A 24,308-nucleotide genomic window follows, 5' to 3' on the forward strand; every position below is an offset into this window, starting at 1 on the left:
CCAGGCCTTCGCTCTGCCCTGGCTGTCTCCTCCCTAGACGGCCCTCTTTGCCACCCACTCTTGACTCCTTCCCCAGGCACTACCCTCCTTCCCCCAACACCGCTCCTACATGGCTTAGAAGGGGGTCCACACGTGGGTGCATACAGACAGGCACTGTCTCCTTCTTGGGACTGAGTATTCCTTGAGGGCAGGGCTGGGCCTTTCATCTCCTTGGGAAATGGCCAGGAACTCAGTAAGAGTTTGTCAAATGGGTAATAAGAATAGGATGAGCCTGGTGCTGAGCGCAGGGACGTCAGGGACATCAGGGTTCCCCCTTCGGGAGCCCCTGCATGATGTGGGCCTGAGGCATTCCATTCTGGTGGCAGACACCCTCCTGGAGTGGCCTTGGCCGACCCCAGCCCAGAGCATCTCTCAGGGCAGGTCCAGCCTGGCAGGACTTCCTCTTAGTGGGGGCACCCCAGCCCACACAGCCGGTCCCTGTGGCATCATCATCTTCCCGAAGATGTTCCCCAATACTCCCACGATGTCCCTCCCTGGCTTGTACCCCCCCAGCAGGAAGTCCCCACTCCTCGGCCGCCCTATGCCTCCCCAGGCTCTCCTCTCCACAGCCCAGGCTCCCGCCAATACCAACAAACAGAAAACAGCCTGCTGCTCCCTGTGTGCCCTCTTGTTCTCACCCCAGAGCCTTTGCCTTTGCTGTAAATGCTGCCTATAGCTTCTCCCCAGTCTTTTCCTTGGTCCAAAGCCTGCCCCTCCCTCAGGCCTGGCTGAAATGCAGCCTCCTAGGGGTCCCTCCCCAGATCCCCTTGTTGGCCAGCACTTAGCTTCCTCTGCCGTCTGCTGGAGTTATTTATTCTGCGCTGATGTCCCTGTGAGCCTGGAATGGAGCTTCCTGAACCTCAGTCCTGTCACTGGAGGTGCTTTTTCTGTAGATTGGTGCATGGGGATTTGCCATGCCTCACAGACAGGGAGGCTCAGGCTCAGGTCTTTGAAGCCAGCCTCCCGCCTCCTGCCTATAAGGCCTTGAACAACTGACTTAGCCTCTCCGAGCCTCAGTTTTCCCTCCTGTAAAATGGAGATAATGATCGAATCCCCCTCTAGTAGTGCCTCAGATCTGACAAATGCTTCATCTGGACAAGCCCCTCATGGAGCAGGTAGCCTGCTGGGCCAAGGGGACATACCACCCGCAGCCTATACCGCCCAGGCTCCCAACCACACTCCAGACCCAGGCACCCCACAATTCCCTCCCCATGGCCCTGAATAGCCCAGGGCCACCCATTTGTAGGCAGTGTGGGCAGAGCTGGAGGTAGAAAGGGAAGCGGGGAGGCTGGGAGGGTCCAGTTTTGCCCATGCCACCCATCCTGGTGAGGAACTCTGAGGTCTTCAAGAAATTTAAATTTGAGCCTGTCCTTCCCAGTCATTCTGAAAGCACATTAGCTACATTTGTCAAGGCAGGAAGATGGTTTGGTTTACAGCTTTTAAATATTTAGACATGCAGTAGGTGGGCCCTGGGTCCTGCCAATGTTAGGAGAGGCTGGACACCTTGCAGGGGCTTTGTGTGGATTAAACAGGACGGCCCCTATGCAGTGGTTAGGTTAGCAGGTTGCCCAGAACACGGAAGCACAGGTGGTGCTAGTCACTATCACCAAGATACAAAAGGCTGAGGACAGGAATCGGGGTGAGTGTGGCTGCCCCGGGAGGAGTTGAGGAGCAGGAGGAGGAGGAGAGCTGCTTGAATTCCCCACCCGGTAGGGTGCACGCCGGCACAGACTCTTCTGCCGCTGCTGGTGTGCAAATGCTGGTGGTATGGCCTCCCTTCTCTATGGGCACTCATCCCCGCAGGGTCATCAGGTAGGGCCTCACTGAGGAGGTGTTGCTGTGCTGGCCAGGGAGGGGTCTCACCATGTCACAGGGAGGCTGTTTATTAAAAGAAGAAAGCTGTTAGGCCCTGGGACAAGAAGCAAAGCTAGTACTTCTCTTCGTTTTATAATTTTGGAAACTTACTATTATTGTTATTTTACTATATAACAATGTATAGTCAGACCATTGTCAAAATGTTAACACATAGAGATAAGCCAAGGGAAAAAAAGCCACTGGCATTCCCCTTGCTGGGGACAAAGCCATCACGAACATTATATTGGGGTTTCCTTACACTCCAAGGGCTGAACCTAGAATTCTTTTTGGATGAGGCTTTGGAAAAGAATTCTAGGTTCAGCCCTCGGGCTGTAAGGAAACCCCAATCTCTGTGGGTTTGAAACTCTGGGATGAAAAAATTTAATTCTAGAAATGTCTCCCTGGTCCTGTCCTCTCCCTGCCCATCCCGTATCTCCTCCCTTCTGGGTCTGCTCAGCCCTTCCTACCCAGCCTCCGCCTACCCCTGAATTGCCTGGCTCAGTCCAGCCCCCAAACCTTTGCTCAGGATACGAATCAAGACAAGCTACTGGCCAGGCCAAGAGCTCATCTGAGCTGACCGCTTTGTTTTACTTGGTGGGAAAGGGGGGACACAGAGCGATGTGGTGGCACTGCTGGGACAAAGGTTCAAACCTTCTGACTCCCAGTCCGGTGCTTTTCCCCGTAACCTTTAACTGCTTGCGCTCTGTCTGTCTGATTCCTCTCCATCCATCAAACCTCCTGCCTCCTCCAGGGAGCATTCCTGACTGCCATATGAGAAGCCTCTCCCTCCTGCAGCTCACTGATAATTATAAATAACATACTGAACACTTAGGCACAATTCTAAAAACCACAGAATAACTCTATTATCCCCATTTTATAGATAATGAATCTGAGGCTTTGAGACACAAAGTAAATTGCCGAAGATAACCCGGAGTTGACAGTGGCAGACCAAGCCCTTCACAGCCCCTGCCCTTCTTGACCCTGCCTTCTCCTGGGCGGTTAAGTCCTGACCTTGAGGTCCTTCCAGGCAGCTAGGGTACAGCAGAAAGAGCACTGGACTTGGAGTCCAATCACTTGGCTGCAAGAGCCAGCTGTGCTGCCACTGCCCAGCTGTGGGAGCTTGGGGGAGCCTCAGCACCTCTTTTGGCCTCTGTTTCCTCCTCTGTAAAATGGGATCACCCTGTCTGCCCTGCCCACTTCAGAGGCCTATTTGAGAATTACTGAGGAAGGGTACTGCTTGGACTCACAGCAGAGTGTGTTCCCCGAATGTAAGATACCCCAAACTCCTGACAGCACTCAACAGTAAGTTTACACAGAAAATAATACAGGGGCAGGGGCTCTGTTTGCTGAGGCACTTGTTTGAGGACTGGGCTGGGGAAGAGCTGGGCGGCCCGCCTGGCTCCCTGAAGAGTACATGGGCCTCTGTCCCCTCCTGGCTTCCAGGGGAGGACTGTCTGGCCCTGACTAGCTCTGTCCCCTCTGGTCTAGGTTCTGAGTGCAGCCTGAGGCTGCTGAGGTCTGCTCCTTCCCATGGGCCCATTCCTCCCACATGTAGGTCTTAGACGTTGGCCCGGAACTCAGGGGCCTGTGGGTTTGAAACTCTGGGATGAAAAAATTTAATTCTAGAAATGTCTCCCTGGTCCTGTCCTCTCCCTGCCCATCCCGTATCTCCTCCCTTCTGGGTCTGCTCAGCCCTTCCTACCCAGCCTCCGCCTACCCCTGAATTGCCTGGCTCAGTCCAGCTCCCAAACCTTTGCTCAGGGTATGAATCAAGACAAGCAATTTGGGCCCTGCCCCCCAAAGAGGGTTTCTGTGTGGTTTGGGAAGGACAAAGAATGTCTTTTGCCAACAGGGCAGAAATGACATGGTGGGTATTCCTGGCAGGAGCATAGGAGTGGTACACTAGCCTTCAGTCTGACATGGGCGCCACCGAGCCATGGAAATGCACTTTTAATTACAGCGTGGATGTAGCCGGCTGGACCCGAGTGTTATATTTTATTTATTTATTTATTTGAGATGGAGTCTTACTCTGTCATCCAGGCTAGAGTGCAGTGGCGCCATCTCAGCTCACTGCAATCTCTATCTCCCAGGTTCAAGCGATTCTCCTGCCTCAGCCTCCCGAGTAGCTGGGATCACAGGTGTCCGCCACCACGCCTGGCTAATTTTTGTATTTCAGTAGAGATAGGGTTTCGCCGTGTTGGTCAGGCTGGTCTCAAACTCCTGACCTCAGGTGATCCGCCCGCTTCGGCCTCCCAGAGTGCTGGGATTACAGGTGTGAGCCACCGCGCCCAGCTGACCTGAGTGTTTTATAGGATCCAAGTGGGAGGAACGTTAACCAATTCCTCCCACAGGGGTTGGGGGATGGACTCACAGATGCTGAGGCCAGATTTGAGGGAAAGGCAGGGAGGAGGGCAAGGCTGTCTCCAGAAGAGTCAGGTGTGATGGGTGATGGGTGGAGGAGAGAGGAGAGGTGGGAGGGAGCAGCCTTGGGAGAGAGAGGGTGCCCTGATGTGGCAGTCAGACCGGCCTGAGATGGAATCCAGGCTGGTGACTTCCTGGCTGGGCAGCCCTGGGCAAGTTGCTCAGCCTCTCAGCCTCAGAGCCTCAGCTTCTGTTTCTCTAAAATGGACATAATAGTTGCTTTGTTGCCAGGATATTATGAAGACTATAGATAATGTGTATAACGTGCTGAGCATAGAGCCTTTACATAGAGGTGTAAAGAAAGAAAAACTTTATTTCCCCAGGGTAAGAGTCAAATCTTGGATTTCCATGAATTTTATAATTTTGAAAAATTATTTTTCTTACTATAAAGCAATATATGGTCATTGACAAAATATTAGCATACAGAGATCTTAAAAAGCCATAGATAGTCCCTTTGCCAATTATTATTTATGATTATTTATTTATTTGAGACAGAGTCATCTGTCGCCCAGGCTAGAGTGCTGTGGTGTGATCTTGGCTCACTGCAACCTCCGCCTCCCAGGTTCAAGCAATCCTCCTGCCTCAGCCTCCCAAGTAGCTGGGATTACAGGCACGCAGCACCACACCTGGCTAATTTTTATACTTTATGAGATAGGGTTTTGCCATGTTGTGCAGTCTGATCTTGAACCCCCTGGGGCTCAAGTGATCTCCCACTTTGGCCTCCCAAAGTGCTGGGATTACCGGCATGAGCCACAGCATCTGGCCATTGTTTATTAAGTGTTACTGGTGGGATGTAAGGCGTGAGAAATGTCTGATGGCCTAAATATTCTCAGAGTCCCTGAAATTATTCTGCTTTGACTGACCCTCATTTCGCCAATGTTTAAGCAGCCAAGTGAGGGTGAGTGCCGCATGGAGGTGGCAGGCCTTTGATTTGGTTACATTGGAAGCTGGTTCCACTCCTGGAGAACACCAGCCTCCCTGTGAAAGAGGGTCCTGCCCAGCCATCTCCCAGACCAGCAGCTTTTTCCATGAAATGCTACAGAAAAGGGCAAATAATTCAAGTTTTGGAGCCACATAGGCCTGGGTTCCAAGCTGACTCGGACCTTCAGATGCTTTGTCAGTTTTATTATTTTGGTAGAAATGATGCATGTGATTGTTTTAAGAAAGTGTAAAGAGGAAACCACAAACCCTACCACCGGAGGTTATGAAGCATCCTTCTAGTCATGTCTCTATGCAGAGAGGGGTGTGCACAGTGTGTCTTGGCACTCACCTAATTTAGCTCTCGAAGCCTCACAGAGGTGAGCAAGGTGGAGCATCAAGGCCGGGGCGTGGTGGGGGTAACAATGGGATGCTGGTCCTTTATGAGATAGAGTTCATATTTATAATGTGTTTCCTGTATTCATAATGTGTGTCCCAGTCAGGGGTGGTGAAAAGCCCTGTGCGTGCAGGGAGAGAAGGAGCTATAAGAAAGCATGCCAGGCCAGGTGTGGTGACGTACGCCTGTAGTCTCAGCACTTTGGGAGGCTGAGGTGGGCGGATCACTTGAGGTCAAGAGTTTGAGAACAGCCTGGCCAACATGATGAAACCCTGTCTCTACTAAAAATAATTAGTTGGGCATGGTGGTGCACACCTGTAGTCCCAGCTACTCAGGAGCCTGAGGCAGAAGAATCCCTTGAATCCAGGAGGCAAAGGTTGCAGTGAGCTGAGATCAGGCTACTGCACCCCAGCCTGAGTGACAGAGTAAGACTGTCTCAAAAAAAAAAAAAAAAAAAGAAGGCATGCCAATGCCACCTAGGACAGGGCCCTCCAAGGGTCTCATCTATCCTGCACCGTTTTCCAGGAAGCCAGTATGACACTGTGGCTTAAGACAGTGAACAAGGGGTGCCTGGCTGCCTGGATTCAAAGCCAAGCTCTGCCACTTGCTAGCTGCCTGACCTGGGGCATGTTTCTTGATTTCTTCATGCCTCAATTTCCTCATTTGAAAGTTGGGGGTCAATAATAGAACCTCTGTCATAGGGTTCCTTGAAGTTTAAATGAATGAATTCAAATAAAGCACTTACCATTTCTGGCACAAGGTGAGTGATTCATAAGTGTTCGTTGTTATTAATGTTATTATTGTTATTCTATGGCCACATTCATTGCTCACGCTATGGAACCAGCAGGACAGCTCCAGAGGATCGGGGGCCAAACGGGTCTGGAGTCGGCTGCTCTGGGCTCCCAGATGGCCCTGCCTCTCCCTCCCTGAAACTCTCTGTCTCTGGATCTTGCTCACCAATAACACCCACCTTTTATCAAGGTTTGGGGAGGCAGCAATCACATTGGATATCTGGGAACACAGGGTGTAATTTGTAAAGCCCTGGCTTATATAAGCCCCCTGATATTCTTAGCTACTTCTGATCTTCCATCCCCCAGATCAGAAGAGCCAGAGAAACAGTTGTTATTGTGGTGGTTGTTTTTTAAAAACTGGCCTTTCAGGACTTCTGAATTGATCTCCCATTTTATATAGAGGAAACCCTAGGCCCAGGGAAGTGAAGTATTGTCACCCACCATGAAGTGGCTCTGCTGGGCTTCCAAGTGCAAATTAGGAGCTCCTTTCCAGACCCTGGGCAGTGACCTGGCTCTGTGTCCACGCTGCAGGCTCTGAGAGCTGTGGTGCTGCTGATGTTTTGCTTGAGTCTTTCAGCGTAGCTCCATGCTCAATTAATGCTGTTCTGGAAGAACCACAGAAGCACATCTTTCACCCTCTTGTACACAGGAAGAAACAGAGGCTCAGAGAGGAGGACTGGCTGCTCTGAGTCACACGGTGACCAGGACAGGGAGCTAGAGCCCAAGGTTCCTGGTGTCTGGGCCAGTGCTGTGCCCACTCCTCTCCCCGCCTTTCTATTTAGTGCACTTGCTGAGCCCTCCACGAAGGAACAGAGCCACTGTGGGGAGTGCTGTTGGCACCAAGAAGATGGCGGAAGAAGGTAGAATCCTGGCTCTTGGGGCCAGGCCTGAGGCGTAGGACAGAATGGCATGTGGCTTGGCCCAAGACTATATTTCCATGAGGGGGTTTCTTTATCCATCTTAGATCCATCCTTTCCTGAAGGTTGGAGAGGGAGGAGGCCAGGCTTGTTCTATCCTGCAGTTAGGGAAACTGAGGCAGAAAGCTTCAGAGCAACATAATGATTCATTTAGGGCCAAAAGAGGCCATGTCAGTGCCTTCTGCTCTCAGCTCTCCAACTTCCAAAGCTCTGGCCCAGATACCCCCAGCCCTTGAGGGTACCCTCAGACTGAAGGGATCTAGAGGCAGAGGGTAAGGCCCACTCAGCCTCTCACTTGCTGGATGACTTTGGGACAAGTCGTAGCTCTTCTCTTGCCTCAGTTTCCTCATATGTATAATACGTTGATGGTAATTCCTGGCCTCACTCATCCCCTGAGGACAGATACAGTCACAAATGGATGTGACTTTTCTTTGAAAATTATAACATGGGCTGGGCATGGTGGCTCACACCTATTATCCTAGCATTTTGGTAGGCCCAGGAGGGCAGACTGTTTGAGCCCAGGAGACCAGCCTGGGCAACATGGCGAAATCCTGTCTCTAGGAAAAAAAAAAAAAAAAAAAATTAGCTGGGCATGGTGGTGCATGCTTGTGGTCCCAGCTACTCAGGAGGCTGAGGTAGGAGGATCACCTGAGCCCAGGAGGTTGAGGCTGCAATGAGCCATGCATTCCAGCCTGGGTGACAGAGCATGGCCCTGTCTCAAAAAAAGGAAAGAAAGAAAATATAAAGTGAAGAGCAAGTGTGTGAGGTAAAGAGAGCTCAGATAGCAGGCACAGCTGCTGGGGGAAGAGGCTACTATGGGAGGTATGCATACTCTGTGTGGACATTGTGTTTTCATTATTACTCCATTTTTCATGTTTTCTTATATAATTAATTTGTCTTTTTATTGTCCCTGAAATTAACTTTAATACAAGGGTAAGGAAATACAAAGAAGCAGAGAGAGAGAGAAAGAAGGAAAGAAAGAAAATCCATAGTCCCAACTCCCAGGACCCCACCTTGGACCCCGCCAGGGGAACCACTGTGAACGTTTTGGTGGAGTTCCTTCCAGGCCTTTTTCCATGCATTTGTATCAAAATAGCAGTATGTATATGTGTGTTGAATACCATAGAATAATATTTTATTGATTGTTTTGTGAAGTTTTCTTTTTTCCATTGGCAATATTTCAACAACATTTCACTCTGTCAACACATGTTCTTTGATGGCATTCTTTATTCATGGTGGGGAGCGTTCTGTGGAGGGCCTACGGTGATTTGGTGCACCAGCCACTATAGATCCAAGCTGTTTAAGTGACACAGAAACTGGTAACACCCTGAGGTTTCTGTCTTCAGTTTCTGCCCCAGCGGATGAGGCTGAGAGTGGAGTGGGGGCTTAGGAGGCCTTTGGGACATGAGGCCCACTGTCTGACAACTTAGGCTGGGGTGGGACTCAAGAGGGGTGGCTTGGAAGAGGGAGAAAGACCAGCTCCCCATGGGCGGGCACAGATCTGTCTGCACCCAAGCCCTCCTCCACTTGTTCTCAGGGCCTCCTGCAGGGCTTGGGATGGCTTTTCTCCTCTGCTGACCTCTGGCCAGGGCCACCCTGGTGTGGGCAAACCAGTGGTGGAGGACATCCAGAGACAATGTGGCCTGGAGCTTGCCTTGTTCCCTGCTCAGCCCTCCAGGCCCTAAGCCCTGAGGAGGGGACTTTGTTCCATGACATTGAGGCCAAAGGCTGCTCTTCTAGACTTGGGGAAGGCCTTGAGGGGCAAGGAAGAGGGAAGGCGGTGGTTGTCTTGGGCTCAAGGGTCATCTGATCTTACCTGTCATATGACAGGTGGGAACACTGAAGCCCAGACATGGGAGGACTTTTGCCCAAGGTCCCACAGCAAGTGGTAGAAGTGTCAGGCCTGGTGACCCGCCTAGGGCTCCTTCCGTGACACCTCACTGTATGGGAAAGCATTGCCACTGAGGACACTGTCCCTACAGCCAGAATCCTGGTGCTGCTACATATACTCATTGTCAGATGTATGACAATGGCCAAGTTGCTTCACTTCTTGGTGCCTCAGTTTCCCCCTCTCCAAAATGGTTATAAGAATTGTCACATATGTATTTCATAGGGTTGTTGTGGAGCTTAAACAAGTTAATTCTTGTAAAGTGCTTTGAACAGTGCTTAGCACACAGTAGGCACTCCTAAATGTTACTGGTTGGAGTTTTCTCTCCAGCTGTCCAGAAAAAGTGAAGGCCAACTTGTGCCCCTGCCCTTCCCTCACCGAATCTGCAATCCCAAAACTTGCTGAGCTGGCAGAACACACAGAACATGAGGACATCACCTTTCAGATATGCTCAGCTGAGGGACTCAAGTTTGTCCTCTTTGGACTGTGTTTTCCCTGGATGTGCTAACAGGAGCCTGGACTTTCTGGATATTTTTATTTGCTGCATCACGTGGGATAAATTACTTCCCCTCTCTTGGAAACAAGGGTTGGACTTCAGGATGGTTATAGCTCCTTCCAGTGCCAAAGCAGGTTTGGGATGCAGCCTGGAATGGGGGGGGCTTGACAGTTGGGGACTTAGCAGGTGTTATGGGCTGAACTGTGTCCCCCAAGAATTCATATGTTGAAGTCCTAACCCCCAGTGCCTCAAGATGTTATGGTATTTGGTGACAGGGCTTTTGAAGTAAAGAGATGAATAAGGTAAAATGAAGCCATCAGGGTGGGCCCTAATCCAAATCCGCCTAGTGTCCTTATCAGAAAAGGAAATCTGCACAAAGACATGTAGAGTTGGCCCTCCCTGTCTGTGGGCTCCTCATCCATGGATTCAACCAACTCTGGATTGAAAATATTTGAAGAAAAAAAAGGATGTTTGTATCTGTACTGAATATGTATGAACTTTTTTTTCTCATCATGATTCCTGAAACAATACAGTATAACAATGATTTACATAGCATTTGCATTGTATTAGGTATTATAAATAATCTGGAGATGATTTAAAGTATAGTGGAGGATGTGCATAGTTTATATGCAAATACTGTGCTATTTTATATAAGGGATTTGAGCATCTGTGGATTTCAGTATCCGAGGTGGAGTCCTGGTACCAGTTCTCCATGGATACCAAGGGAGGCCTGTACAGAGGGAGACCTTGTAGAGACACAGGAAGAAGATGGCCATCAGTAAGCTAAGGAGAAGGGTCTCAGAAGAAATCAACCCTGCCTTTTTTTTATTTTTATTTTTATTTTTGGAGATGGAGTCTCGCTCTGTCGCCTAGGCTGGGAGTGAAATGGTGCGACCTCGGCTCACTGCAACTTCTGCCTCCCAGGTTCAGGCAATTCTCCTGCCTCAGCCTCCCGAGTAGCTGGGATTACAGGCCCGTGCCACCACTCCCAGCTAGTTTTTGTATTTTTAGTAGAGATGGGGTTTCACCATGTTGGCCAGGCTGGTCTTGAACTCCTGACCTCAGGTGATCTGCCTGCCTTGGCCTCCCAAAGTGCTGGGATGACAGGCTTGAGCCACCGCGCCCAGCCATCCCTGCTGACACCTTGATCTCAGTCTTCTAACCTCCAGAACTATGAAAAAAATAACTTGCTGTTGTTTAAGCCACTCAGTCTGTGTGCCTTGTTATGGCAGCCCAAGCAGACGGATGCAGTGGGGTATAGGTTGTTCATCTGGTTCCATAAGGACGGCTTTGGATTCACCAGGTTGCCAGGACCTGTTGAGGGCAAGGATGTGTGTTCCTGGTGCTTCTGAGAGTCCTTCAGCATTGGGTCTGTGGCCCCTGGGGTCTCTGGGATGACAGAAACCAGGGCTGAGCATGTAGAGAATGGTGGATCATTCTAGCCCCACTGTGTGCCAGCCCTGTGCGTTCTTTGTCTCCCTTAGTCCTCCCAACACTTCACGGAAGATATTCTTAACGACATTTTTCAGAGGGGGAAACAGTGGCTTAGACAGCCACCTGCCCAAGGATTCCAGCTGTTTTCTGCCTGACCCCAGACACATGCTCTTTCCTGCATACCCCGTGCCCCTCCAAAAAGGCCTCCCACATTGCCCTGGCTGGCCTGTGCCCCTGTCACTGTGTGGCGGTGTAGACCTTGGCACCCTGTACCCCAGAGGCAAGGGAGAGCCAGGAAGGGCCCAGGCTCCAAAGCAGGAATGTACCCCCCCCGCCGACCCCCCACCCCCAGCTTTCCTCAGCTCTTTTTCTGTTGTTTCTTTGGTCAGCCGGGCCCTGTTATCTTCCTCTGAGCCTGACGCCTTGTTCTTCCTGTTTAAAATTCAGACTCTGGACTTTTCCTTTGGGGGCGGTTATATGTTTGTTTTGTGTTTTGGATTCTCCTCCAGCCCCTGTCTCTGGCCCTTTAGGTCACCCAGGCTTAGCACTAAACCCGTTTTGAATACCCCAGTGACTGAGTAGGGGGTCCTCTCTGCCCAATTCCCTGGCAGGGGAAGAGGGAGGATTCTGCCGCTCTTTCTCTGGCTGTCACATCCAGGCTCCACCAGCCCCGTTCCGCTGCCCCCTGTTCACCCCACGGCTCCCCTTCCAGTCCCATCCGACGCTGAGGGGCTCCAGGCTCCCTGCAGCACTCTGTTTTGAGCCCAGCACACCCCAGGAAGGAGATTCAGCCATAGAAGAAGAAAAAAGCTCAGCTGTGAGTCACCCCGATGGGCTCCATTTTTGATAGTGGAGACAAGACCTTAAAATAGCTGGCATTGCTGCCTAAGGGGAGAGGGCACGGAACTGGGAGTGAGGAGACCTGGGCTCCCATCTTGGCTGTGCACTCTGTGCTGTGTGAGCTTGGGCATGTCATGTCCCTCTCTGGACCTCAGTTTTGCCACAGAAGGGTGGCTGGGAGTTGGGCCAGCCACCCCTGAGGTCCTCCCAACCTGATAAGCCGTGAGTTCAGGTCATCATGAGATGCTCTTGAGGACTCCGGGTGGGGTAACTGTGGGGAGACCCAGGGGATAGAGCACAAGCAGGGGGTGAAGTGTGCTCAGCTTTGCAGTGCAGACCCAGCCCCACCTCCTCCAGGCAGCCTTCTCTGGCCTCCTGGGCCATCCTCTGAGCCAGGATTCCGCCCTCACCAGGAACACTGGGAAGGCCTTAGGCTTGGAATGAAATGTTGGGAAGATTTTTTTTTTTTTTTTTTTTTTTTTTAAGACAGAGTCTTACTCTGTCGCCCACTCTGGAGTGCAGTGGCGCAATCTCGGCTCACCGCAATCTCTGCCTCCCAGGTTCAAGCAATTCTCCTGCCTCAGCCTCCCAAGTAGCTGGGATTACAGGCACCTGCCACCACACTTGGCTAATTTTTATATTTTTAGTAGAGATGGGATTTTGCTATGTTGACCAGGGTGGTCTCAAACTCCTGAACCTCATGTGATCTGCCTTGGCCTCACAAAGTGCTGGGATTACAGGCGTGAGCCACCGCACCTGACCTTGATTTTTAACCTCTCTGAGCCTCAGTGTGTTTCTTCGTCAAATGGAAATAATATCTATCTTGCAGGCCTGTTGGGAAGACTGGAGATGGTGTGGGGCCTAGCACAGAATGGTGGGCCTGATGGTCATTATCTCCCAGTAGGAGAGTGTATGTGAGGGCTTCTCCCTGGCTGTGAGCTCCTAGAGAGCAGGTGTCTGGTCATACCTATCCTTGGGTACCCCTAGCCCAGGGACCATTGACTGAAAAGGGGGCTGCATCAGTGGGATGTGGTGTCAGGCATCCCTTGACCCTCCCTCACATCCACTGCTTACCTTTCTACTCCAGCTCTTGCTAGGGCAGCTAGCTCTGTGCAGGTGTCAAATGATAGCACCTGGCCTTGCAGCCCAGCTTAGTGCTTGCTTCCTGCCCCAGGTGACAAGAACCAGTGGGTGATGTTTTCCTTCCAAATTGCAGGGGACCAATTCTGAGCCACATCCTACCCATTCCTCAGAGGGTCCCCAAAATTATGGGACCCCAGGACCCCACAGCAGTGCTAGCTCACTAACGCCCCACAGGCTGGCTTTTATTCCTTGCCTGTTTCACTCTTCCCAGGTCCTCATTTCTGACTCTGGAGGGCATCTGGGAGAGTCCTGAGACTTTGAGGAAGGTCCCCTGGGATAGTGGTCAGTGCGTGGGCTGCAGCCGGCATGCCTGGAAACCTCAGGCTGAAGCCAGCTGGGTGGGGCAGGAGCCTGGTGATGGGGCACAGCCCTGTGCAAGGCCTTTGCCCGGATTCTCTCTGCTCTGCTCAACGGCGCAGAGGTGGGGGCTCATTGTCCCATCTTGTGGGCGGAGCCACAGATGAAAGTAGCAGAGCTGGATATGGAAGCCCCCCTGCAGATTGCTAGTCCACCCAGGCCTCATTCATCCAGCTGGCTCCCTGAGGAAGGGCCGGAGCCGAGTTCTGCTCCACTCCTTTCTCCTTTCATTTGCAGGTTTTGGAATATCTTTTCTGTTTACTAATTTTAGAAAAAGTCTAGCTGTTTTTTGCCATCTCTCAACTCTTCCCCTTTGAACCCTCAGGGAAGGCCCTGTAGCTCAGGGGCAAAGGTCTGAGGGGCTTCCTGCACCCACCCCAGGGCCCTGTAGCCTCCCCCAGACAGGGAAAGCTGGCTGCCCTAGAGCACCTTGCAAAGGTCCAGCTGTTAGGAGCCTTAGTTTCCACATCTGTAAAGTGGGCCCAATAACATAGCTGACCTTATAGGGCCCTTGTGAAGATTGGTTCAGGTAACACAGAAGATGACCCATGGTGAGCTGGCTCTATTTTATTTCTTGTTCTGAGTGGTTTCCTGCCTCCTCAGGCAGCAGAATCAGGTTCTGGCAGACTTGGGTGAGGTATGGGATGGAAGAGCACCTAGAGTTTGGAGCCAGAGAACCAGGTCCCAGCCTGGCTTTGCTGCTAACTGGCTGTGGAACTTTGGCCCCCTGCACAGTGCCGAAGACACCACCTGTACGTGGGTACATTGTGAGGAGGCTCCAGTGAGGGGTAGGGCTGGTATGCTGGGGCTTGTCCCTGCTGGCCTGTTCTCAGTCCCCACCCCAGCCAGCCTCGGCACAAGGACAGGCGGGCACAGTGATCCCCACGTAGCTGGCTCCCAGCATCCTGCCGCCAGCTCCCCAGGCTGCCCGTCTGCAAGCCCTGCCCAGCCCTGCCCGGCCCGCCAGAGTGGCTGAGGGCCTGGAGCCGATGGAATCAGCGTGCCCTTCCCTTCTTTGTCTGCTGGTGCTTCCTTCCCTTCACAGTGTGCTTTCTTTTTTCTGGTTTATCAGGCCCTGGGGAAAGCCTGGGCCAGCCAGGCTCCCAGCCGAGCACCCTTGGGAGGCCGCCAGCCGGGAGCAGACATCCCCATCTCAGTCTCCGGGCCGGCAGCTCAGCAGTCCCCTCCCTCCACCTGAACCCAGCAGCTCCAGCCTGGCGGCCAGGGCCCAGGGACCCAGGCCCAATCCTAGCATGGAGGTGGTGGGGGTCCCCAGTGTCCTGAGACCTGAGAACTTCTCTTTCATAGGGTGGAAGCCTGAGGAGTCCTTTGGATACATTGAGACCCACCCCCCTCCTCACTTTAGGAGGGAGGAAACCGAGGTCTACAGACAGGCAGTGCCTGGAGGAGCCGGACCCTGGCTCAGGGCTCCTTCTCAACCAGCTGCAGCTTCCTCTTCTCTTCCGCAACACAGCGGGCAAGTCCAGGGGTCTGTGGTCTGAAAATTCCAGCTATGTATCGTGACCCCATCATTCACTAGCTGGGCAAGTTAACAAACATCTATTCTTCAGTTTACAAATCTATACAATGAAGATAATGATGCCTGCCTCACTGGCTGTTCTGAAGGTTAGAGGAGCCAGTGTAGATGACTGCCCACCCCAGGATGGGCATTCTCAATGGGAGTGATATTGCCCTCAAGGGAGCAAAACTTGGTTCAGGAAGGGGGTTAGAAAAAGTCAATTATGAATATACATAGAGTGCAGAGCAGATATTCAGTATCTCTGTACTATTAGAATTTTGTAGTGGGGAACGATTAGAAAAAAACTGTTATAAAGATTCTTTGGGGGGTAGGAGTCCTTATGAACAAAAAGGTGAGAAACATCACTCTAGAGTTAGAGCTCAGTTACTTCATCCCTCTACATACCCCTTTCCTCTCTTCCCTGGCTGCCCCCACCCAGCACAGGCTGTGCAGTAAGGTCAGGAATCAGGTTATGCCCGTCTTCTCAAAAACTCCTGAGAGGGGGTGGTGGGATCACCCACGTTTTGACATCAGAAAAGCTCACTCATTTGTTCGTTCATTCATTTGACATTGCCCAAAGTCACAAAGCTACCTTTCAGAATAGTGCGCAAGTTGGGCAGTGATGGCCCTGATCCCAGCTCTCAATGAATAACCAGGACAAACAGCCGGGAAATGTAATACACCTGTACTAGAGGTGCGACCAAAGCCGGGTGGGCAGGCTAGGTGGGATGGCAGGCTCATCAGAGAAAAAGGGACATATGAGGGGGGCTTTGATGGATGGGTAGGAGTTCTCAGAAAGAATAAGGCAGAAGGAAGTGCCAGGTTAGGGGCATAACCTGAGCAAAGATACACAGGTATGCCTGAGGCCTGATGTGGGATTGGAGCTCTGGCAAGGAGTGGGTGAACAGGAGACCATCACACCTAGGGAGTGACTTCACTGGGTAGCCTTGTTCATCATTTCTCTTTGGTCCAATTTCTCCCCTGTAATGTCATTTTTTTTTTTTTATAGACAAAGTCCAGTGGTGCAATCTCAGCTCACTGCAGCCTCCAGCCTCCGCCTCCCAGGTGCAAGCAATTCTCCTGCCTTAGCCTCCCAAGTCGCTAGGACTACAGATGCGCACCACCATGCCCCGTTAATTTTTGTATTTTTAGTAGAGACAGGGTTTCACCATGTTGGCCAGGCTGGTCTCGAGCTCCTGACCTCAAGTCATCCACCCGCCTCAGCCTCCTAAAGTGCTGGAATTACCGGCATGAGCCACTGCCCCGATCAAATGTCCTTTGATATGCAAGTCATGTGTGTTCTTTGTAGGAAGGTTGGGAAGCCTTAAGAAACAAACAGAAGCCCCAGTCTTCCACATTGGAGGGACTTTTTGCAGAGGTTTCTGTGCTTTGTGTCTCCTCCTCCTGTCTCTGATGAGCTGGCCCTTGCTTTCCGGGCTGCTCACAACTCTGCTCACAGGAGACAGCTCTGCCCCGACGGTGGGGCAGACGAGGGAGCTCCGAGCTGGGAGGAAGCTGGGTCCTGAAGGGGCTTTTTCTCTGGCCTTAGCTCCTGTGCCTGACCTGGTTCACTTTCAGGAGATTCTTAGTCACGTGTACCCTAAAGCTCTCTTGCCGAAGAAGCATATTATTTCTTGCTTTCTGTGCTACCTGCAAGCAGTGGGTAGCAAAGAACTCTGGGTTCCTGCATGTTTATTAGATAACTAACCAATCAAATAAAACAAACACACCAACAATTCCTTGCAGGCCCGTTGGGCAGAGCTAGGCTTTGCCTGGGACACCTGTCTTCAGTTGCCCTTGAATCTCAAGGCTTTAGACAGAGTAAACCTGATGACTTACATTATCTGTGAGGAAACTTTCAGACTTCTCCTTCTGCAAGAGCAATGCCAGCCACACCTGGGCTCTGCCCAGGCCTCAGTCTCCCCATCTGTTACATGAGGGGACTGGACAAGTTGACCTCTTTAGCCTTTTCCAGTGCTCACCCTGTAGTTTCAATGATTACACTGTCATACCTCCTTGCTTTGGCTCCTGCAGTGCCCTCTGCCAGGGATACCCTGCCTCTTGTTTCTGTCTGGCCCACTCCTCCTCACCTTTCAAGACCTGCTTCAAAGGCCACTGCTTCTGGGAAATCTTCCCCAATCTTTTCAACTAGAAGAGTTCATGCCTTATTCTGGACTCTTACCTCATAGTGCTCGTATCTTGGCAGTGCACTGAGAAGTATGTCCTGGCCCACCCAGGAGCAACCTGAAATCAGGGGCTGTTTTGCACAACACTGAATCCCAGCACTAACACAATGCCTGACATTTAGAGGGTGCTCTGTGAATTTGTGGAATGAATGAATAAATTAATGAGGGAGTCAATGGCTGGATGACCCTAAAGGTCAGTGGCTTGGGAGGCCTCCCCCGCTAACCGTGTCTCAGCATCTTGGTAAAATTGGCCGGTAGTTGGTATTTGATGCGGCTCAGCTGGGAGGGCTGGGTGAAGTGCATGTACCCATTTATTTGGTTTGGCTGGTCTGTTGCCTTGTACAATACAGCCTTAGTCTGGGGAAGCTCATGGGAGCCATGGGGAAGTGGGACAGGGAGGGCCCACAATGGTCTGAAGATTCTGGCTGCCTGGGTCACCAGCCATCTGGGCCAGCCTCCTGGCCCTCTGACTCATCTCCGGCCGCCAGGGCACAGAGATGACCCAGCCAGTGCCAGAGGTCACCAGGCCTGGCCAGCAGACAGAAATGACTCCTGAGAGCCACTGCTCCAGCCCTGGACCTAGAATACAGACAGGGAAACTGAGGCCTGGAGAAAGAAAGCCCCTGTCCCAGGACTCATCATCGATGTGTGGAATCATAAAAGCTGAGTGGGGTGGGAACTCAAAGGTTACTCTGGTCTAATTCTATATTTATCTTTTTTTTTTTGAGACGGAGTCTCACTCTGCCCCCAGGCTGGAGTGCAGTGGCGTGATCTCGGCTCACTGAAACCTCCGCCTCTCGGGTTCAAGTGATTCTCCTGCCTCAGCCTCCCGAGTAGCTGGGACTACAGGTGCGCACCGCCACACCCGGCTAAGTTTTGTATTTTTAGTAGAAATGGGGTTTCACTATGTTGGCCAGGCTGGTCTCAAACTCCTGCCCTCAAGTGATCTGCCTGCCTTGGCCTCCCAAAGTGCTAGGATTACAGGCATGAGCCACCACGCCTGGCCTCTACATTTATCTTGAAAAATGGGGGTGCCGCACACCAAGTGAGTGTCACCATGACTGCCTTTTGTCTTGTGGTTGTTGCATGTCAGACCTGAGGCTAAGCACTCCACTCTAGATTAGTGTTCATTTTATAAATGAGGAAACTGGTTCAGAGAAGTTAAGCAACGTGTTAAAGATCACACAGCTGCTAAGTGGTATAACTAGGACTGAACTCTGTGCTAGGCTGACGTTTGTGCTTATACTTCTGACTGCTTGGCAATACTGCCTCTTTGTTGCCAGATGTGGACTTGTGGATAAATTATATTCTTTGATTTTTTATCAAAATTTCTGCATTTTCTAATTTTTCTTCAATAACTATGGAATACTTGTAAAATAAAATCAGCTACAACCTTGGCAATATGGCGAGACCCCATCTCTACAAAAAAATACAAAAATTAGCTGGGCGTGGTGGTACTTGCCTTTGGTCCCAGCTACTTGGGAGGCTGAGGCAGGAGGATTGCTTGAGCCTGGGAAGTCGAGGTTGCAGTGAGCCATGATCATGCCACTGCACTCCAGAGTGAGACCTGGTCTCAGAAAAAAAAAAAAATCAGCTAAATGAAAATAGCAGTTGTGTATGAGTTTGTATGCATGTGTTTTAGCGATTTTATTCCAGTAGTGATACATTTATGCAGCCCTAAGTATCTCTAGGCATCTCTTTATACCCTCTCCCAAACCAGCTGTCTTCAGAAGCAACCCCCTTCAAAAATTATCAAAGAGAGACCCCTCAGCCTTCCCCACAACTTAACTGACTGCAAGGTCACCGGTACCTTTTGCAAACACAGACCCAGCATGGTCAGAATGTTTCTGCGCCCAGGTACTGAGGCAGCAGGGAAAACATTGGCCTGGGAACCTGTGATCTGCGGTCTGGCCTGTTGCCTGCTCTGGAACTCTGAGAAAGTCACTGCCCCTCTCTGGGCCTCAGTTTCCCCATCTGTCAATGAGTTAGACCAGGAGAGCTCTGAGGACCCTTCCTGACCTCGTGGTCCTGTTTGCAGAGTGTTCTGTAAACCTCAAGGTAAGATAAAGTCACCTCAGGTTATCTCACATCTCTATGGCAGTAGGAATTTCAAATAACTTTCCCCCCACCAAGTAACTGGCAGGCCAGCCACTCTGGGGAACAGCCCTGTAGGCAATCCTGCCAATGTGTGTTTGTGAACAGAGTTCATCGAGGTCTTGCTTTGTGTAAATAGTGTGGAAACACAGATACCCTCCCACGCTATAGCCCTGGCTGCCCACCAGGTGATTGGGTTTGGATGCTGCATCTTGGGGGTTGACCTTTAAGGAGGCAGGCAAGAAGTCACTGTTCAGCATGTGCATCTCTTCTTGGAGGATCTGTAGTTTATCAGGACTCTGGGGAGGACAATAGTTATGAGAAAGGAGTGGAGGTCTGAGGGGGTACTTCCAGGATAAAGGATGGGCAAAGGGTAGTGTTTTCCTGAGGCCTCCCAAAGCACTTCCGTGTGGACCAGTCTGGTTGGCATGAAGAATCTGGGCCATTGGGGATGTCCTCATCTATAAGCAAGTTCCCCTTTTATCATCCTGCTGTTCCAGCCTGGCACTGTGCTACTCTCTGTTTGTCCCTGATGTCCCGTTTCTGTGGCTATGACTCCCTGGAAACAGGTCTGTTAGGCCAGACCTTTTCCTCCACAGTGGCCCTCACCATATAGAAAGGGCACAATCTTGGCTCTCCCATCCACCACCAACACCAAGTTGGAGAAAGACAGGGAGCAAGTGGAGCCAGGAGTCCGGGGAGGCTTCCTGGAGGAGGTGGTCTCTGAGCAGAGTCTGCAGATGACTAGACAAAAGAAACAGGAGACCAGGACTTGGTTCTGAGGATCATGGGGAACCAGAGAACCAGGCCAGAGAGGAGGACGGAAGACAGATTTGTGTTTCAGAAAAGCAGTGTCTGTGGGGAGGGGGAGGAACTCACGAACTTGAGATATGAAGGCAGACTGGTGGGATCGGGTGTGGGTGAGAGAGGCAGTGGGAGGGGTCAGGGATGCTCCTAAGTTTCTGCCTGGGGGAAGGGGCAGGGGAATCTCAACATGTCCTTTTAGGGCAGGTTGCTTTCAAGGAGGCCAGGGAGAGCCAGGCGGAGTGTCCAGTGTGCAGCTAGATGAAGGCATTTGATGTTTTTGAGTCAGTTGTGTCCAGGTGGTAGTTGAATCTGTGAGCAAGGGTGAATCTTGAGACAGTGGGAAGAGGGAGCCTGAAGCTGGGGTGTCCCAGTGTTAGAGGCAGGGTGATCAGAGGGGGAGGGGGACCTGGCGATCACGAGCCCTAGGACACACAGACAAAGGCAGTTCAGAGAGGGAGCATCCCGCAGGGCCCAACTGCACACAAGGTTGTGTGGATTTTGCCACAGGGAGGCCACTGATGGGCCTGTCGAGGGCAGGTCAGTGGAGGGTGAAGCAGAGGCCAGATGGACCCACTGAGCCCGAGGCCCTGGCATCTCTCTCGGGGGGCCCTGCCACAGCCTCCCAGTTGGTGTCCCTGCTTCTGTCCTCGCCCTCCAGTCCATTCACCACACAATGGCCAGAGGACTCTGAAAAACACACCCGGGTCATGGCACTCCCCGCCTCCAACCCTCTCTCTACCTCCTCGCCACCACCCCTGACGTGGACCACTGAGGCCCATGCCTTCTGGCTTCTGCCCTCTCCTTTCACGTCTTGGGCCCCTGCTCTGAACAAGGGGCCTGTTTTTCGCTCTCAGATCTGTGGGGGTCTCCTCTGGCTTCAGCACCTCCACCCAGAAGACCCTCATGGCCCACACTCTCACCCTTCACCTGGGTCAACCCGCCCTCAGATCTGAGCAATCAGTGTCTCCCAAGGGAAGCCTCCCCGAACACCCGCTCCCTGTGCCCACATAGTTCAGGTTCTCTAGTTTTATACGTGCTGTGCCACATACAAAACACTCCTCACAGGCCTACCTAAGTTTTTAATCACGTGCCTTATCTGCCTTTCTCATTCGAACGTGAACTATTGAGAGGGGCCGGGGCCAGTTCTGCTGTGTCCTCCATAAACTGCAACCAGGCATGGCACCTGGCATGGAGTGGGTGCCCAGTACATGGGAATGAATTAGTGCTAATGAATGAGGACAAGGATACAAAGGGATTAAAGAGAGTATATAGGACAAATGTTGTCACTGAGACACTTGCATGAGAAGCTGGAAAAGGACAGTGTGATTCTTGGAGGGGGCAGGGGGTTTAACCACCTGGTGCCAGCCTCAGTCAGGCTTCCTGTCTATATTAAAAAGGTAACGATCATAATTGTTGGGCACACAGTGTGTGGTCAGTAGATGCTGGTAAACAGCCTCGCACCTACTTCCGAGGTCTTACAGCGCAGTTCAGGCTGGGCTGAGGGTGCGGTCTCATCCACCATCCTGTCAGGACGGTGAATCTCCCCGACCCCCAGCAGGACCAGCTCAGGGCTGGGCTCTCCCACAGTCCAGGAGAGCCCGGGGTGCTGCGGGGTCGTAGGACCTTGGCGTCAGGCCACTCCATTCCCAAGTTCCCAGGGACCCCTGCCCTCCCCAAACTGGAGCACCAGGGGTGGGACAAAGGAGGGGGCGCCCGGCATCCCTGGCCTGTCTGAGTAGGTCGACTACTGCCCCCAGCCTCTCTCTGGGGCGGGGCAGGGCCCTACCAGGGTGAACCCGGGGAGGGCATCCCGGCTCTGAGTGGGGCGCATCAGGTTCGCCCCCACCCCCTCCCGCGGCCCGCCCCTCCCGCGCCGCCGGATGTTTGAGTTTGGTTTTTGTGATCGAGCGGGGCTGGGAGGGGCCGCCCGGGAGCCGCCGCCTTATCGGGCTGTCTCCGCGCTGTCTCCCGCTGCCCCGGCCTCCCAGGCTGGCGGCCTCTCCCCCCACCCGGCTCCCGGCCCGGCTCCGCGCTGGCGGGCCGGTCCCTCTGGGCTCCTGGAGGGCAAAGCTGGGGGTGGTGGGGTCCTGCAGAGCGGGGCCGAGCCTGCCCGCAGCGCCTGGGGCCTGGGGAGTGGGTGGTAGGGTAGGACTGGTGTCACGAAGACGCCCCGAGGGCAGGAGGCCCTAACCACTCCCTTGGCAGTGGATGTGGGGAGTGGGAGGAACTGGAGGGCTTTTTTTTTTTTTTTTTTTTTGCAGATTGCCCCATCCCTTTTTTTTTTTTTTTTTTTTTTTGAGAGACTGGTCTTACTATGTTGCTGAGGCTGTTCTCAAACTCCTGAGCTCAAGCGATCCTCCTGTCTGCCTTCCAAAGTGTGGGGATTACAGGTGTGAACCACCGCGACTGGCCCCCATCCCCATTTTATGGAAGAATACCCAGAGCTCAAAAAAGGACACCAACCGGCTAAAGCCACCCCCAGGCGCCATCAAGATCCTCCCCAGCCCCGGCCTGGAACGGCTTTCCTCTCCCGGGGCCCGTTGCCCGTGGCAAAGAGGCAAGGTCTGCTGAGCCCCGGAACATGCTAACCTCCAGTGAGGCCTGTGGGGGCCCAGGCCCCAACACAGTGAAAAATTATTGGGTTCCTCTCTCTGCTCCCAGCCACACTGGCCTCCTTTCGCTCTGGCTGCTCCCTCAGCCTAGAATGCTCTCTTCATCTCGGCTTACAGGAATCCTCTCTCTCCAGGGCACCACCCGAGACTACCTTCATTCAGCCCCTAGAGGATGGAGGACTAGAACCTCACCTATGAAAAAGAGCAAATACCACCAGAGGACAATCGAGTGAGGGTTCTGAAGCTTGGGGTTCCCTTCGTGAAGTGGGGAGCTGAGATGGTAGAAGACACCTCTCCGCCTCCTGAAGCAGCCCAGGAGGTTTCAGGTGAAGACACCTGAGATGGGAGGAGGTGGTGTAACCTGACATCCAGGATCTAAGGGCGGTCAGCCCTGCAGGGCCCATACCCAAAGGTGAATCTGAGCCCAGATTTCATTCAGCCACTCAGCAGTCCCCACAGTGGTATCCAGTGGCTGTGTGTCAGAGGGTGGGGCTGCTGAACAGGGAGGGTAGGATTGGAGCAGGCATTGTGGAGTCCTGGGGGAGGAGGGAAGTCAGGGACCATCCAGGAGGGAAACTTTCAGCTGGTCTGGAGTGGTTAAAAAGAAGAAGGTAGGAACAGGAAGGTAGATTCTGGCACAGGCAAAGGTCTGGGGGCCCACGAGAGGAATTTGGGGGCAGGGCTTTAGAAAGATGGAGGGATGGCTGGTGTCGGTGGAGATGTCAGGGTAAGCTGGGGCCCACTGGGGAGACTCTTTGTCGTTGTTGTTGTTGTTGTTGTTGTTGTTGTTGTTGTTGAGACGGAGTCTCACTCTGTCGCCCCGGCTGGAGTGCAGGGGTGCGATCTCGGCTCACTGCAACCTCTGCTGCCTGGGCCCAAGCGATTCTCCTGCCTCAGCCTCCTGAGTAGCTGGGATTACAGGTGTGTGCCACCACGCCCAGATAATCTTTGTGGGTTTTAGTAGAGACGGGGTTTCACCATCTTGGCCAGGCTTGTTTTGAACTCGTGACCTCGTGATCCACCGACCTCTGCCTCCCCAAGTGCCGGGATTATAGGCATGAGCCACCGTGCCTGGCCGGGGAGACTCTTAACCCCAAGGCAACGACAGAGGAACCTGTTTCACATTACTCAACTGACTCCCACATTCATGAAATGGTAAATCATAGGTGTTATGCCCATTTTATAGTCAAGCAAACTATGGCCCAGGGAAGTGACTTGGCCAAGACTATGTCAGTAACTAGGAGAATTGGAATTTGAGCCCAGATCATCCTGTCACAAGGGCCCAGGCTGCTGCCTCCCTGCTACCGCCTCTGGGGAGTGGCCTGGGGAGAGGCCTTTGGGTTAATTTACTCCAACCTCCTCCACTCTGTTTTTGTGGATGAGGACACAGAGGGCCTGAGAGGAGCCAGGCTTAGCCCCACTGTCCTTCTTCCTAATGTGACACCACCTGACATCCTCCCAGGGTTCCCAGGCCAGGAGCTGGTTAATAACACAGATTTCCCTCCCCTCCGTGCAGCCTCCTGCTCTCCCATTTAGTGGGTCCTGGGTGGGGCCTGGGAATCTGTATTTTTGGCAAGCTTCTTGGTGGTTCTGTG

This window comes from Pan paniscus, chromosome 16 (assembly GCF_029289425.2).
Source record: "Pan paniscus chromosome 16, NHGRI_mPanPan1-v2.0_pri, whole genome shotgun sequence".
Classification (NCBI taxonomy): domain Eukaryota; kingdom Metazoa; phylum Chordata; class Mammalia; order Primates; family Hominidae; genus Pan; species Pan paniscus.